Source organism: Lagopus muta, chromosome 8 (genome assembly GCF_023343835.1).
Source record: "Lagopus muta isolate bLagMut1 chromosome 8, bLagMut1 primary, whole genome shotgun sequence".
Lineage (NCBI taxonomy): Eukaryota > Metazoa > Chordata > Aves > Galliformes > Phasianidae > Lagopus > Lagopus muta.
In genome coordinates this window covers 2,259,895-2,272,429 of record NC_064440.1, presented here as the reverse complement: position 1 = coordinate 2,272,429, position 12,535 = coordinate 2,259,895, and the positions used below count along the sequence as shown (strand labels likewise).

Genomic DNA, 12,535 nt, shown 5'->3' with positions numbered 1-12,535 from the left:
TGGAAGGAAAAGCTGCTATGTAAGTTGTTTCTTGCCACTAAAAAAACCCACCTGTGTCAGCAGTTAACCACACCAGAAGAGTCTGAAATAAATGTCTTGGAACACATGGAAGATAATGCTATAAACAGCCTCACACAGAAGAGCCACAGACTTAACGTGAATATGACATCTATTTGTAAATATTTACTGATTCCTTAGTACTTAAAATACTATTACAGTTCTAAAATGAAAACTGCACCATATTGTTTTACACCCACACACTACTTAAACTCAAGTTAGTTTACAATTAGAGTAGTACTACAACCAGTACAATGAGACACTGACACTTCCCAGCTAACCATACTGAATATTTGAATTACATTTTTTAAACGTTCACATCGTGTTCAAGATTATTTGGGCACAAGTTTGAAATACCACATTTATTGCACGATTTGTTTTGAAGGAGTTACACTTTTCTGATTCTTTAAGCTCTTTACAACTCCCTCATCTCATTTGCAGGGCTGGGGATCTTTAAACCCACTCTCTTCATAGTTAAAAACAATGTAACGAGATTAGGCTGGGAGCCAACAAAATCAACTGTGTGCCAACCAGTCTCCTGAATTCTAATTAGAACATCATTCCTCTTAGATCTCCATTTTTCCAACATAAGTACAATACAATTATTTCTATGATTATATCACTGAAATAATGGCCTATTCTAGGAATATACTGCAAGATCAAAGTAATTAAAAGGTGATACTAATAGGACAAGTCGTCGAAAGTTATTAATAGGTAATTACTCCAGAATGCTATATACTAATCCAAAAAAGATTAATGGAACTGCAAATATATATATATATTCAAAGCAGAGAATAATTTGATAAACAAGAGCACACAGAGAAGAGTAACGAGAGTATATGTAACCTAGTGAATAGGCCTTTCTGGGCAGGCAAAGAATTTCTAATGCCTGCTATTCACTTTTTGTAACTCACTTTGCCATTTATATGACAACTTACACCAAAGGGAGAACAGCTTGCTCAGTCAGCCTTGAGAAGTTCTTCACTTTCAGCCTCTGATTTAAGAATGGCATGCATTGCTGCTTTTTTATTTGATTGGCTGCAATCAGATCACCAAACCCAGTTTGCACACGCTCAGTGTATGTGCATTCATTGAAGTGAACGATCACAACTGCTCTACATGAACAGTAAATACATGCATCTCTTCTCATCATCGTTTAAATAAAATTTAAACTCTTCTTTCTGCTATTTCCTGAGCAATGCAGCTGCAGATGCCTGCTCCAGCCCCATGTGATGAGGAGAACCTCCTGAGCCCCTTTTCCAACCTCAGCCATTCCATGTCAATCTGAGATTCTCTCACATTCTACACCAACCTCTCCAAATTCCTCCTCAGTTTTCATTTCTGCACCTTTTGGGTTAATCTTACAAGCTGTATTGAGAACATCTGAGAACAAATCTCAGATCAGTCAAGCTTGACTTTGAATCAAATTTCACAGAACTTCATATTACCCTATCATCCATAATACTGAGTCAGTAAGAGCTCCAGTACCTGGTAAGTTTGGCCAAAGGTGTTATTTGGCCAAATGATCTCCCTGAAACCCACCTAAGGCCCCTACAGTATCAGGCAGAATGTTGTTTTCAAATCAAAAACACTTTCAAGAAAACACTGCAAGTTAAATCAGGTGCTATTCCCCATCTCTTGTATGGGACAGAGCTGGAAAAGCTCGTGCTGAAATCAGTATTGAAAGTAGTCTTGTAGTAATTACTTACCTAATTGCAAACAGCAAAATGAAAACAGCATTGGTATTTTAAGCAATAAATGACCTAGATATGCATATTAGCAGCAGGAGTATACATTTACTGAAATCTGTGTCACGTTTCGTGCAAAATAAACTTAATCCAAAAATCAAGAAAATAAAGGGAAGCACGAAATGGATACATTCAGCATAATGCACACATTTACCACAGTAGGGTCACGTATTAACACGAATCACAAAGTGTGCAAACATTCACAGTGCATATTTTAGCAGTTGTTTTTCAATTATGGTATTTTTGCATCTACATGAAGACATTAAAAGGATAATAAAGTGATTAAAATCCTTTTAGGTCTACCACCTTAGAACAAATCACAGATTTCTAGTGTAGGTCAAATTTAATTACAATAGAGATTATTAATTGTTCCTCAAGTTGGGTGTAATTTACACAAGGCAGTAATCAATATTGCCTGGGGGAAAAAGTGATGCTCCTCATAGCACATCTCAAGCTAAACACCACAACTATTTAGATTCAGTGGGAATTTAAGTACATACCTTCTTTGCAGACTGACAACAGTGCCCATTTCTGTGTCATATTCTTCACTATACAACACAAACTCATTTACACAGCAACAGCAAACGTGTGTAATGGTTTCTACAAAGATACAAGCAAAAAAATACCTAAAAAATGAAAATTGGTTTCCAAGTGCCAGCACTTGATTTGCCAACACAACTACTCCATATTTAGTGACTCCCATCTAGGATTTTCAAAGTCTTTATATATTTTCAAGCTAACATCATAGCAAAACTGAACACACAAAGCAAGCCTGCAATCCAGCTCTCTTTCTCCAGTGCCATGAAGGACACAGCTACCAAACACCATTACAGAACCACATCTCTATCTTTTAAGGACCACTGTGTGCACTGTCACCTTCCATTCTACATGACACTTGTATACACTGCTATTAAATGTGATTTTGGTGTCTTTGGAGATGAGTGGCACAACAAGTGCCACCAGAACATGTACATATGTATATGTTATACATATGCAGTGAGCAGTACTGACACCATTCTCTCTATCACAGTTCCTCATATGCCCCAGTGAAAGCTAACAAGACTGAGGGAGCAGCACCCACCAGCAGAACTGCAAGCAAATCAATGCAACTCAGCATTTCCAATGGACCTTTTAACATCTCAGCCTGCTCTTGCTGAAGGCCTGTCTTACATCTATGCATGGCATGAGAGATCAAGCAGCAGCAGTTACTTCTTTATTCATCTCTTATAAGCCAGCCTGAGAGTCAAGCTGGTGGAAAATTCAGTTTCTTCAATCTCATCCCTGCGTTTTGCAGAAAATTTTATCCACCTCCTCCCCCTGGAATTCTTATTTTAGTTTGGTAACAGTGGAGTTAATGGGAGAGGTGCAGGAGTCAGGAACACAAAGACACTGGAAGGACAGAATGGGGAAGGAAAGGTGAGGGAAAGCAAATGTGAGGGGAAAAAAAAACTCAGCCATGCTCAACAGAAACAAGACATTTATCAATTATTTGTCCATCTTTTCAGAACTTCTAATGTCTTACAGGGCACTGAGCTTTAAAAACCTTGAAGACAATCACATGACTGGAATTTCCACTCGATTGTCCCCAAAAGCACATTGCCTCTGCAGCTCATTTTAGCACTGAGCAGAGCAATCTTATACTTTAATGCATTCAGAACTGAGGAAAGTTCTTTCTACAAGAAAATGTGATTGATTGTTACAATGACAGTAATTGCATTTTAGTAAAAGTAACCATTATGGTAATTTTCCTCAAGGAAGAGGCATTTAACTAACTTAAGTAACTTGTTACTTTTCAACATATTAACTTTGGCAAATTTAACATTACAGATGTACAGAGTTCACAGACACAACAATATGCATCACTTAGTGAGTGTGCACACTTTTTTCATTCTAGATATCAAGCAATGTTTCAAAACAGTATAAGCTAAGAAAAAATATGCATTCATAAGACAGCATTAATTAAACGTTAAGAACAGCTACAGTGCATCTATTGCCAAGTCTCCTGTTTAAAAATTCTGTGTTTAAAGTAGCAAACTTCAGATCATTATGAGATATTAATTCCTAAGCATCTACCAAGATGAAAAACACAGTAAGAGATGTTAAAGCAAAGCAGATAGACAGAAAGCAGTGCCACACTACAAGAGACAGGCGACATAGAGAAACATCCTGGAGAAAAAAAAAAAACAAAGCACCAAAAAAAAGTACAGTATCCCATAGGTAACACAGCACAGAGAGAAAGAGTAACTCCTGTGTACTTAACAGCACTTGTTACATCTCAGCAATATCCCTAAGTAACAAAAAACAGAATCAGTATTTCATTTCATGTATTGCTTCCAAGTATTGCTTGAATGCTGCTAAGAAACCAGGAAGAAGGCTGCTAAAAGCATTCATTCAGCAGAACATAAAGGCTGTAGCAACTTCTTACTAAAGCACAGCTTCTGGTAGTTAAAAACTACATCGCCAACTAACTCAGCCTCCAGGTTCTGTCTCACATTACTTCGAATGAGTTACAAATAAATAATTATAAAAAAAAAAAAACCCTTTAATTTTAACTTAATAATTATCCCTTATGCTTTAAAGACACTCTAAACTGGAGCTGGTTGAATTTCCACACTTTTGAAAATTTTTACACTAGAAAAGAATGTAAACCAGCTGGACTGATTGCTTGGGTGGTTGGTTTGATTTTTTTTTTAATTTTTTTTTTTTAAGAAATTTCCTTTGAATGGTGTATAGTCAATGAATGTACAGACGTTATAATTATGAAATATAAGAGAGTTTGGCACAGCAGGTTATTACACCAAAAAAGAATAGATCGAGTGCCTACCCTTGTCCTGGGCTTGCTGCAAAACTCCAAAGGAGGGATCTCCAGAAGAGAGCCTTCCCCACTGCCAGTCAGCTCTTAAATGGGTTTAGGAGAGGAGCAGCCAGTCTCCACCCCTTCCAGCAGCAGGGTGAATTGCCTTCACCTGTGCTCCCAGGGCTGACTCAGCTCTCCCCAGGTGGTCAATCAGAGGTTCAGGCCGTGATTCAGCTGTTCCCACACAAATGGAAAAAGGAAAAATCAGAATTTTGATATCAATTTCCCATTAAACTTTCCTGCCTTCCCTGAAGTAATCAGTGTTTCTCTGGTTCCTTTCAATTCCCATTCGCCCCTTGTTTATATTGCAGAAATGTCTGTTTGCAACGTGCATTTTCACATATGATATTAAAGCAGCAAGTCACTCATCCCTCTAACAATGCTTCCTCGACTCAGTATCCTTTGGAAAACTAATCTCTTCCTCTACCTTTTTACATCTTGCAAATGAAACAGCACGAGCTAACTCAACAAAAAGCATTTGTTTCTCCCCTCTCTAGCTAAAGGGACTCTCATAGGGGAGGCTCACAGTACCCCTGCTGGAAGGGCCAGCCTAACAGGTTCTGCTCCCCATATCAGCAGCAGTGGTGCACACTCCTCCCTGCTGAAAATCACTGACCTTTCAGGTGTGCTAATTTAACAAGGTCAGTGCAAAGCACTTCACTGTGCAGCTTAATAGGAGAGCAAGGAGTTTGGTTTTTTTAATTGATTCAGATCAAAGAGTTCAATGCTGTGATTTAGCTGTTTAGCTGGACTGGTTATTGGTTTTGCTGTCTTCTTACTTAAAGATCCCAGTTATACTTGGAGGATTGAAAAATGTTGATGCTAATAATATGAAGAGACAAAAAAGAGAAAAGGGCAAAGAAAGAAGAGGTTCTAATACTAATCCATATCATTTCAATGTCCACTGCTCTCCTTTCATCAGCTGCACTCCAAATAATTTTACAGAACCTTTTTAGTCAGTTTGTTTTTTCTAATGGAACGAACACCTGACACTTAGACCAAGATTTTTTCATTGCTTTTATAACTGAAAGCAGCTATTGAGCTCTAGAAAAACTCCAGAATAATCAGAATGAATTGGAAATTAACACAATTCATACAATACATCATTCCCTTTCAATTATTTCCAAGGTAAAACGTTTCCATTATTTTCCATCTTCTACTGCATTACAATGAAATAACTTGTAAGCAAATTCCAAAGTGGGTTGGTTGCTCAAAGATAAATTGGAATTAGAAATAAATCAGGGGCTGACACACAAACAGCAGTAACCCAAAGCATATGTTAAGAGCTTACTAACACCCATTCCACTATGGAATTTTTTAAGACTATTTTTATAATGCAGTGTCCCAGTTACTTTTAAGAAGAGGAGGAAAGTTACAGTTTTAACATAATCTGCAATCGACCTCTATAATTAGTCCTCAATGTTTTCCACACCTTCTAAAGTTCCAGTAGCAAGCTACATTCCTGAGTTCTGCTTTACAGACTGTAGAAGTCGATTCCTCAACATCAGCTGAAGGAATTGATGATTTTGGAGGTTTTTATTGCAGTTCCAGACACGTGTTCAATGCAACTCAGAATAATGCATTGATTTTTGACCAGATGTATAGGTTAGCTGTGAAACAAACCCACCAATCAGCTGTGCAGTGCAGCTCCTCCCTACCCATGTCCAAACACTGCCTTTAACAGGGCTGCTGCCTGTGCAAATAAAAAAAAAAAAAGCCTATTAGTGATTGTTGGGTCACCTCACAGAGCCACCACTGAGAATGCAGCCAGGGAGAAAAGGCATCCCAAAGCTCTACTGAGCAAAGGACCATCTTTTATACCTACACCAAACTGCCGTGCAGCATCACTGCCTCATTCCAGCCCTTGCTTCAAGTATCTGGGGTCAGAGAAAAGCAGCAGCTGTGGCTCGCAGTGATTAGATAAAAGTGCCAAGCAGGCACATACAGATTGGGACTTATATGAATAACTCTTGCACATAATGCACTAAATTTGGCAAGCTTATAGTGGCAAGATGGTAAAAAAATAACATAGCTAGTATTTGCATTTGAATTTAACTTTTATTGAGCTATAATTGTTTCAGAAATTCCAAGCATAACAGAAGTATTCATAAGTACCATGTAAGACTTGTAAGACTAAATAAAGCAGTCGATGCAGCTAACCACGATCCATAATTTTATCCTCATGCCTCATGTCCAGCAATGCGATGAGTGAGACGTGGATGTGTTTTCTACTACGTAATTTGGGATGAATGAAACTTTGAATATGTAATTCTTTAGAATACAAAGATAAAAACACTCATGAAACGCATAAATTATACTGCAGGCCTACGACCATTTGGAAGAAAAGAGATGAGCTACTTAAACAATCAGTTTGTAATACCAACAGCATCATTCATCTAAGTCACGTACGTCTCTGCAATTTTTTTGTTGCACAAATAAGAAATGTAATTATTCAATATAGAAAGTATCAGCTGTGACAGTTCAAAAGAGAGTGGAAAAATATTTCAGTGGGTGAGAAAATGTGTTTTGGTTAGACAGTTTGGATCACAGAACATGAGACTCAAAGCTGGTTCTCTTGAGAGAAAAATGGTTACAGAAAGGCAGGTAATGATAGACAGAATTAGACCAAGGCCACAAACCTTGGGCTCTATCCAAGAAGTGCCAGACCTGGGAAGTCTGGATGTAAAAAGATGTCTGTTAGGCCTCCCTTAGAATGTCTGGCTCATTTAGCAAGGAGCCACAACATGAGCCACAATTTAACCAGCCCTTGCATCAAAAAAGTGGCTCCTGGTTTTCTTTACAAGCTTGTTCTGGTCTCAGTACCATGAAGGTGAGGACCTTCAAGCCAACATAAATATTTGTGAGGCTAGGAATGAACTGAGTTCAGAACTAGCTTAAAGCTAATGTTCTGGTTTGGTTTGTTTGCTGGGCTAGTTCTGAACCAAATCAGCTCCCCAATCAGTCAAGTGTGCAGCTGCAAGAACATTGGTGTAGAGCAGGGAAGCATCTTCTGACTTATGCTGGCTTAAAGTGTTTGTGGAAGTACAGCATGAATGTAACTAAAGATCTGCTATAGTTTAACACAGCTAATCATCCACAAATGCCATTCCAGAACACAGGAATAGCTGAAGCATATAAATGGCCTTCCCATGGCCTCACACAGGGGCCTAACAGAGGAGAGTTACAAACTGCTGCAGTAGATGGCAAAATACATAACTTTCTCAGGTATATTCCAGCACAAGGACCAAATTGACTCCCAAGCCGTTTGTATCAAACTCCACCATGACTAATGAGAACACAACAAACACACCCAGCAGACTCTCACACTGTGACTCTCTGAGGAAGCACCCTAACTTCCTTACTGTGTTCTTCCCACCCTAACCTGTCCTGCCATCATTTGATCCCTCTCAAAACGGCCTGCAGCTGCTAGCCTTCCTTCTCTATAACAAGGTCACTTCTAGGCCTTATAGGCTCTGCTTAATGTTTCCAATTAATTACATACTACCAGTCTTAAATATGCAATTATTAATACACATCTATATCTATACATAAAAGCCTTATAGGTACGTACGAGAAATATACTCTTAAAAATCAAATACCACTGTTGTGAAACAGCAGCAAAAGAAACACACCTTAAGAATTCATCCAAAAGAATAGTGAAAATATTACAATATTGAAACACTTTTGGTTTCTATGATGAACAGAGATTTTTATTATTTTTTTGCTACCCAAAGGCATCCATATTATGGTACCATATTCTGAGAAGGAAAGTTTCAACACAGACCTGAGGAACCTTGTTCTCACAATACAGATCAGGGTTTCAAGAGTTCATCTTGAACTCTTGATAATTTGAATAAATTGCTAAGAAATGAGTGTGAAATCACACAAGATAAACCGTAGTAATAAAAACCAATAATACAACAATCTGACTCCAACAGACAATACAGTGAAAGCAACAAGCAGCTCTGTTCAGACAATCTTTTCTGACAAGCCAATGCAAATCCTAGAAGGGAATCACCTGGTCTTCCAAGAAAATACATGAAGTATTTTTGAACCTCTACAGAAGTACTCTAAGGAAATAAAAGCCTGGATACCAGACCTAAAAAGACAAATTATCATTGGTATAAAAGTAGCCTTTAAAGAAAACGATTCGTTGGAGATTGTATTTAAGTGTTGATTTACATAAAATTTTCTATCTGTGTTTGCCTTTAAACCAGAAGCTGGGAAACATTCATCTTTGTGTAGGTCCACAGGCTGCATCTGATTACATTCAAAAAGGAATTAGTCACACACACAAACTCACCATATAAATAGTTTTACGTAACAAGAAACAGGCCAAATCCTACTCATTTGTAGTTATTAGTACTGCTCACATGAACAAAATGAGTGTACTTTGGCCAAATACCAAAATACCTGAATATCCAAAACGGGGCTATGATTTTAACATGTATTTCATTTTGTCCTTGTGGGTATCAGCTGGGTTCAACACTTACACACAACATCTTTAAGTCTGATTATAAGCAAGGCAAGAGAAAATTTTTGATGGACAGATACATAGTGACACTATCCAAAAGCAAACCAGAGAAAAGCTTTAGATTTGATGCATCTTAACTCCTTAATTCCTCGTTTTCTTGTGTTACAAAGCTGCATCATCAAAGTAAACATAAAATATCTCAGTAGTTTTGCAACTGCAAAAAATAATGAATCATTCACGGTGGTTTCATTGATCAGCCCACTAGAACTGAAAATCTGTATTAAAACTCTTAAGATACGTATACTATATTCCCATATGAAATTAAGAATAACTTTGAAGTAGCTATTTACCCATTTATTTGTTTAAATCAGGCAGTCCTCCAATATCTGCATCTTTCCCTTCAGCATGGAAAACTAAGCTGGCTAATAACGAGGAGATTTGCTTTCTTGCTGCTTCGGTCACTTTTCGTTTTGGTTATTGAAGGTCAGTGTCTGAAACATGTTTCTCTTTTCTTCTCTTTACTTAGAACATGAGGGGAGATTAATGAGGTAATGACAAAGGTTGTATCTATTATTGTTACTGCTGATACTATAAAGCCCCTGTTTCTTACTCTACATTTTAAAAATGTTTGCAGAGAGACTATGAATGAGTCTTGCACAATAGATTCTTACCTATAATGCTGCTTCTGTGTAAACAGTATTGATCCAGTGTGGAAACAGCAAAGGCACAGATGAAATCCTCTAATCATAGCAGTACTCTGAATAAAAAAAAAATGAGACAATGCTGTTTTTTTAATTCCCATTACTCCCTAAAAGGAAAGTTACGTTTGTGCTGCCTCTAAACCAAGCACTGTTCCACATGAACAAAACTAAGATTACATCCATTTCATCTTGCTGCTGCTTACAGGCTCTCAGTAGATGCCTATGCCCTTATACCGTATCTTCAGTGCTCATGTGTCACAGTAAATGATACATTAAAAATGCATAGACTGATCTTAGAGGAGGGAAAAAAGATCTGGAGTTTAAGGCAAAAGCAAAACAGAAGTGAAAAAGTAGAAAAGGGAAATGCTCCCAAAATCCACATAAGCAAGGCAAGCAAAAAGACATACAAGAAGAGACAGCAACTGTGTTGACATTTCATCTGTCTACCTGGGATAAAACTCACCCTTTTACTAACAGTAAAAGCAAGAACCCAGAGAAAGCACAGAGCCCTTATGGCATTTTGCATCAAGTACCTCACCAAAATACTAAGCAATTTCTGCTAAGGCCTGCACAATATTTGCACCTAACTACTTAATTTCTTTTTTAAAGCAGATTTAAGCAGGAACAAATCTCTAATGCAGTTAGAGATATAAATGTGTTATATCTCTAAAGATACAACTGAGCCCAGGTGAAGGTGTTGCATCCATGTAGTAAAACTGGTTTTTATTGTTCACCTACTGAAAATAAGCATATTTGTGCTTTTCCTTAACTGTTTCTTTTCCTGTACATTAAGTAGCTCTGCAAATGATGTAAGGTTTGCTTATAGTTGAAAATAGACTGATATCTATAATAACACTGATACTGCTGGACTGGTACGAAGAATAAGTGGGCTCCTTGATCCCAGACATCAGCAGTCTTCCTAATCCATACATATCACTTGCTATGGTTGCAAAGTTGGGGGAAAATATAGGAATATACACTTCATTTGTGATTCCTCTCATCCTGATAAACACATGATTGCCAAGACCAGCCCTTTAAGGAGGATCACTGCTTCTGTAATATTTACTGGACGGCCACAAGGCTTTACTCTGTCGAACTGATGCTGCAGGCAAAAAACCCACCCATGCTTAAGAATAATGAGCAACTTGAGAAATCTCGAGGCACCTTCTTCCTTACCATGAAATTCATGCAAATGCTACACAGGTGACATATTTGTGCTATTTTATATATATATATATATAAACACACATACAATAGCAATATTTTTAGCTGCAATTTCCTGCTCATGTGGCAACACGACAAGCAATCTGAAGAAGCTGAGCAAAGTGAAAACACAACCTGCAGAACAGGTCACGTTTAAATATTCTGCTATTGAAGAATATTAAAAACTACAGATTAAGTAGGAGTGTTGTAATACGTTAATTAATGCTTGTAAATCATCCTGAAACGCTTGGATAAAAAAATAGCCTAAAAAGTGTTGCCACATGTCCTGATGCTTTTAGATGGGCACAATCCCATACAGGATGTTTTACTTTGGGGCGTTTCAAATCAAAAACGTCATTGGAGGACGAACTTTGCGTTGGTGTTTGAATACGACAAAGAAACAGGGATAAATGAATTCTAACCAAGGACTCTAGCAGTAGTCTGTAGGGTCTGCATATCTTATATAGGACATGCATATAGTGCAAGTGCTTGTGGTAGGACAGTGGGTCTAAAACTGCAAGGCTCCATTGGTGCATGGATTAGGGGAGCTCACAGCTCGGCGGGGATACTCACAGAAGGGTGAAAAAGGCTTCTAAGATCCTCAAGTCCAACATCCCACCGTGCTCACATCCCTCAGTGCCACATCCACGGCTCTGGGACACCCCAGGGACGGCGACCTCACCCCACGGCAGCTGTGCCACTGCCCGACTGCTCTTTGGAGGAGGAATTGCTCCTCGTATCCACCCTGAACCTCCTCTAGCGCAACCTGCGGCCATTACTCAGCCCTGACTTGGTTGCAAACGGCTCAAGCGCAGCTTCCAGTTTAGCGCCGCCTAAAAACAAGTCAGTTAACACGGCCGGCGAAGCAGTTTTTGAGAACTTGGTGCTTCTTGCTACCGAAATACAGAAAAGGAGGGACTCCCACCAAACTCGTGAAAGAGAACAGCCCTCCTGAAGGCTGTAACTCACCGAAGGGGTTTATTTACCTCTTTGGACTCTCGCTGAGGCGCGAGAGCATCTGCAAGCACGAGGCACGCCGCGGGACACGCCTTGACCACGCACCCGCTTACAGAGCTCCTCGTAAGAAACAAAATCAGCCCCTCGCGCCTATCGGCCAGCCAGCACAACCGGGCTGAAGGGCGGCTCGCTGCGCAGATTGGGGATGCGACAGCCCCGCGAGGCTCGGAGGCAACGCCGAGAGAGAAGGCGCGGCGCGAGGACCGCACCCTGAGGCGGGAAGGCGGGGTGCGCGCGCGCAGCCCGCTCGCGTGCCGCCTCACCCATGCGCGCGCACACGCGGGCAGGTAGGGGAGGGGGAAGCGCGCTCCGCCCCGCTCGGGGTGGGTCGGTAAGGGGGCGGGGCCGAACGGCGCTCAGCCGTGCTGTGAGTGGGCGGCGCGGCCGTCAATCCGGGGCGGCGCGCGCTCGCACGGCGTCGCGCGACGGGCTGCCGTGATTGTGGCGGTGGGAAAGGAGGGGAGAGGTGGGGGAGGGG

The 12,535-nt window shown here is 39.8% G+C and overlaps 1 long non-coding RNA gene across 1 annotated transcript in view; it reads right to left on the bottom strand.

The window, feature by feature from the left end:
• Positions 1 to 4,698, bottom strand: part of LOC125696793 (uncharacterized) — a 125,130-nt gene extending 120,432 nt beyond the window's left edge. The window contains exon 1 of the long non-coding RNA XR_007378537.1: positions 4,630 to 4,698. This is a non-coding gene — a long non-coding RNA (uncharacterized LOC125696793). The remainder of the gene's footprint in view (positions 1 to 4,629) is intronic.
• Positions 4,699 to 12,535: the final 7,837 nt, after the last annotated feature.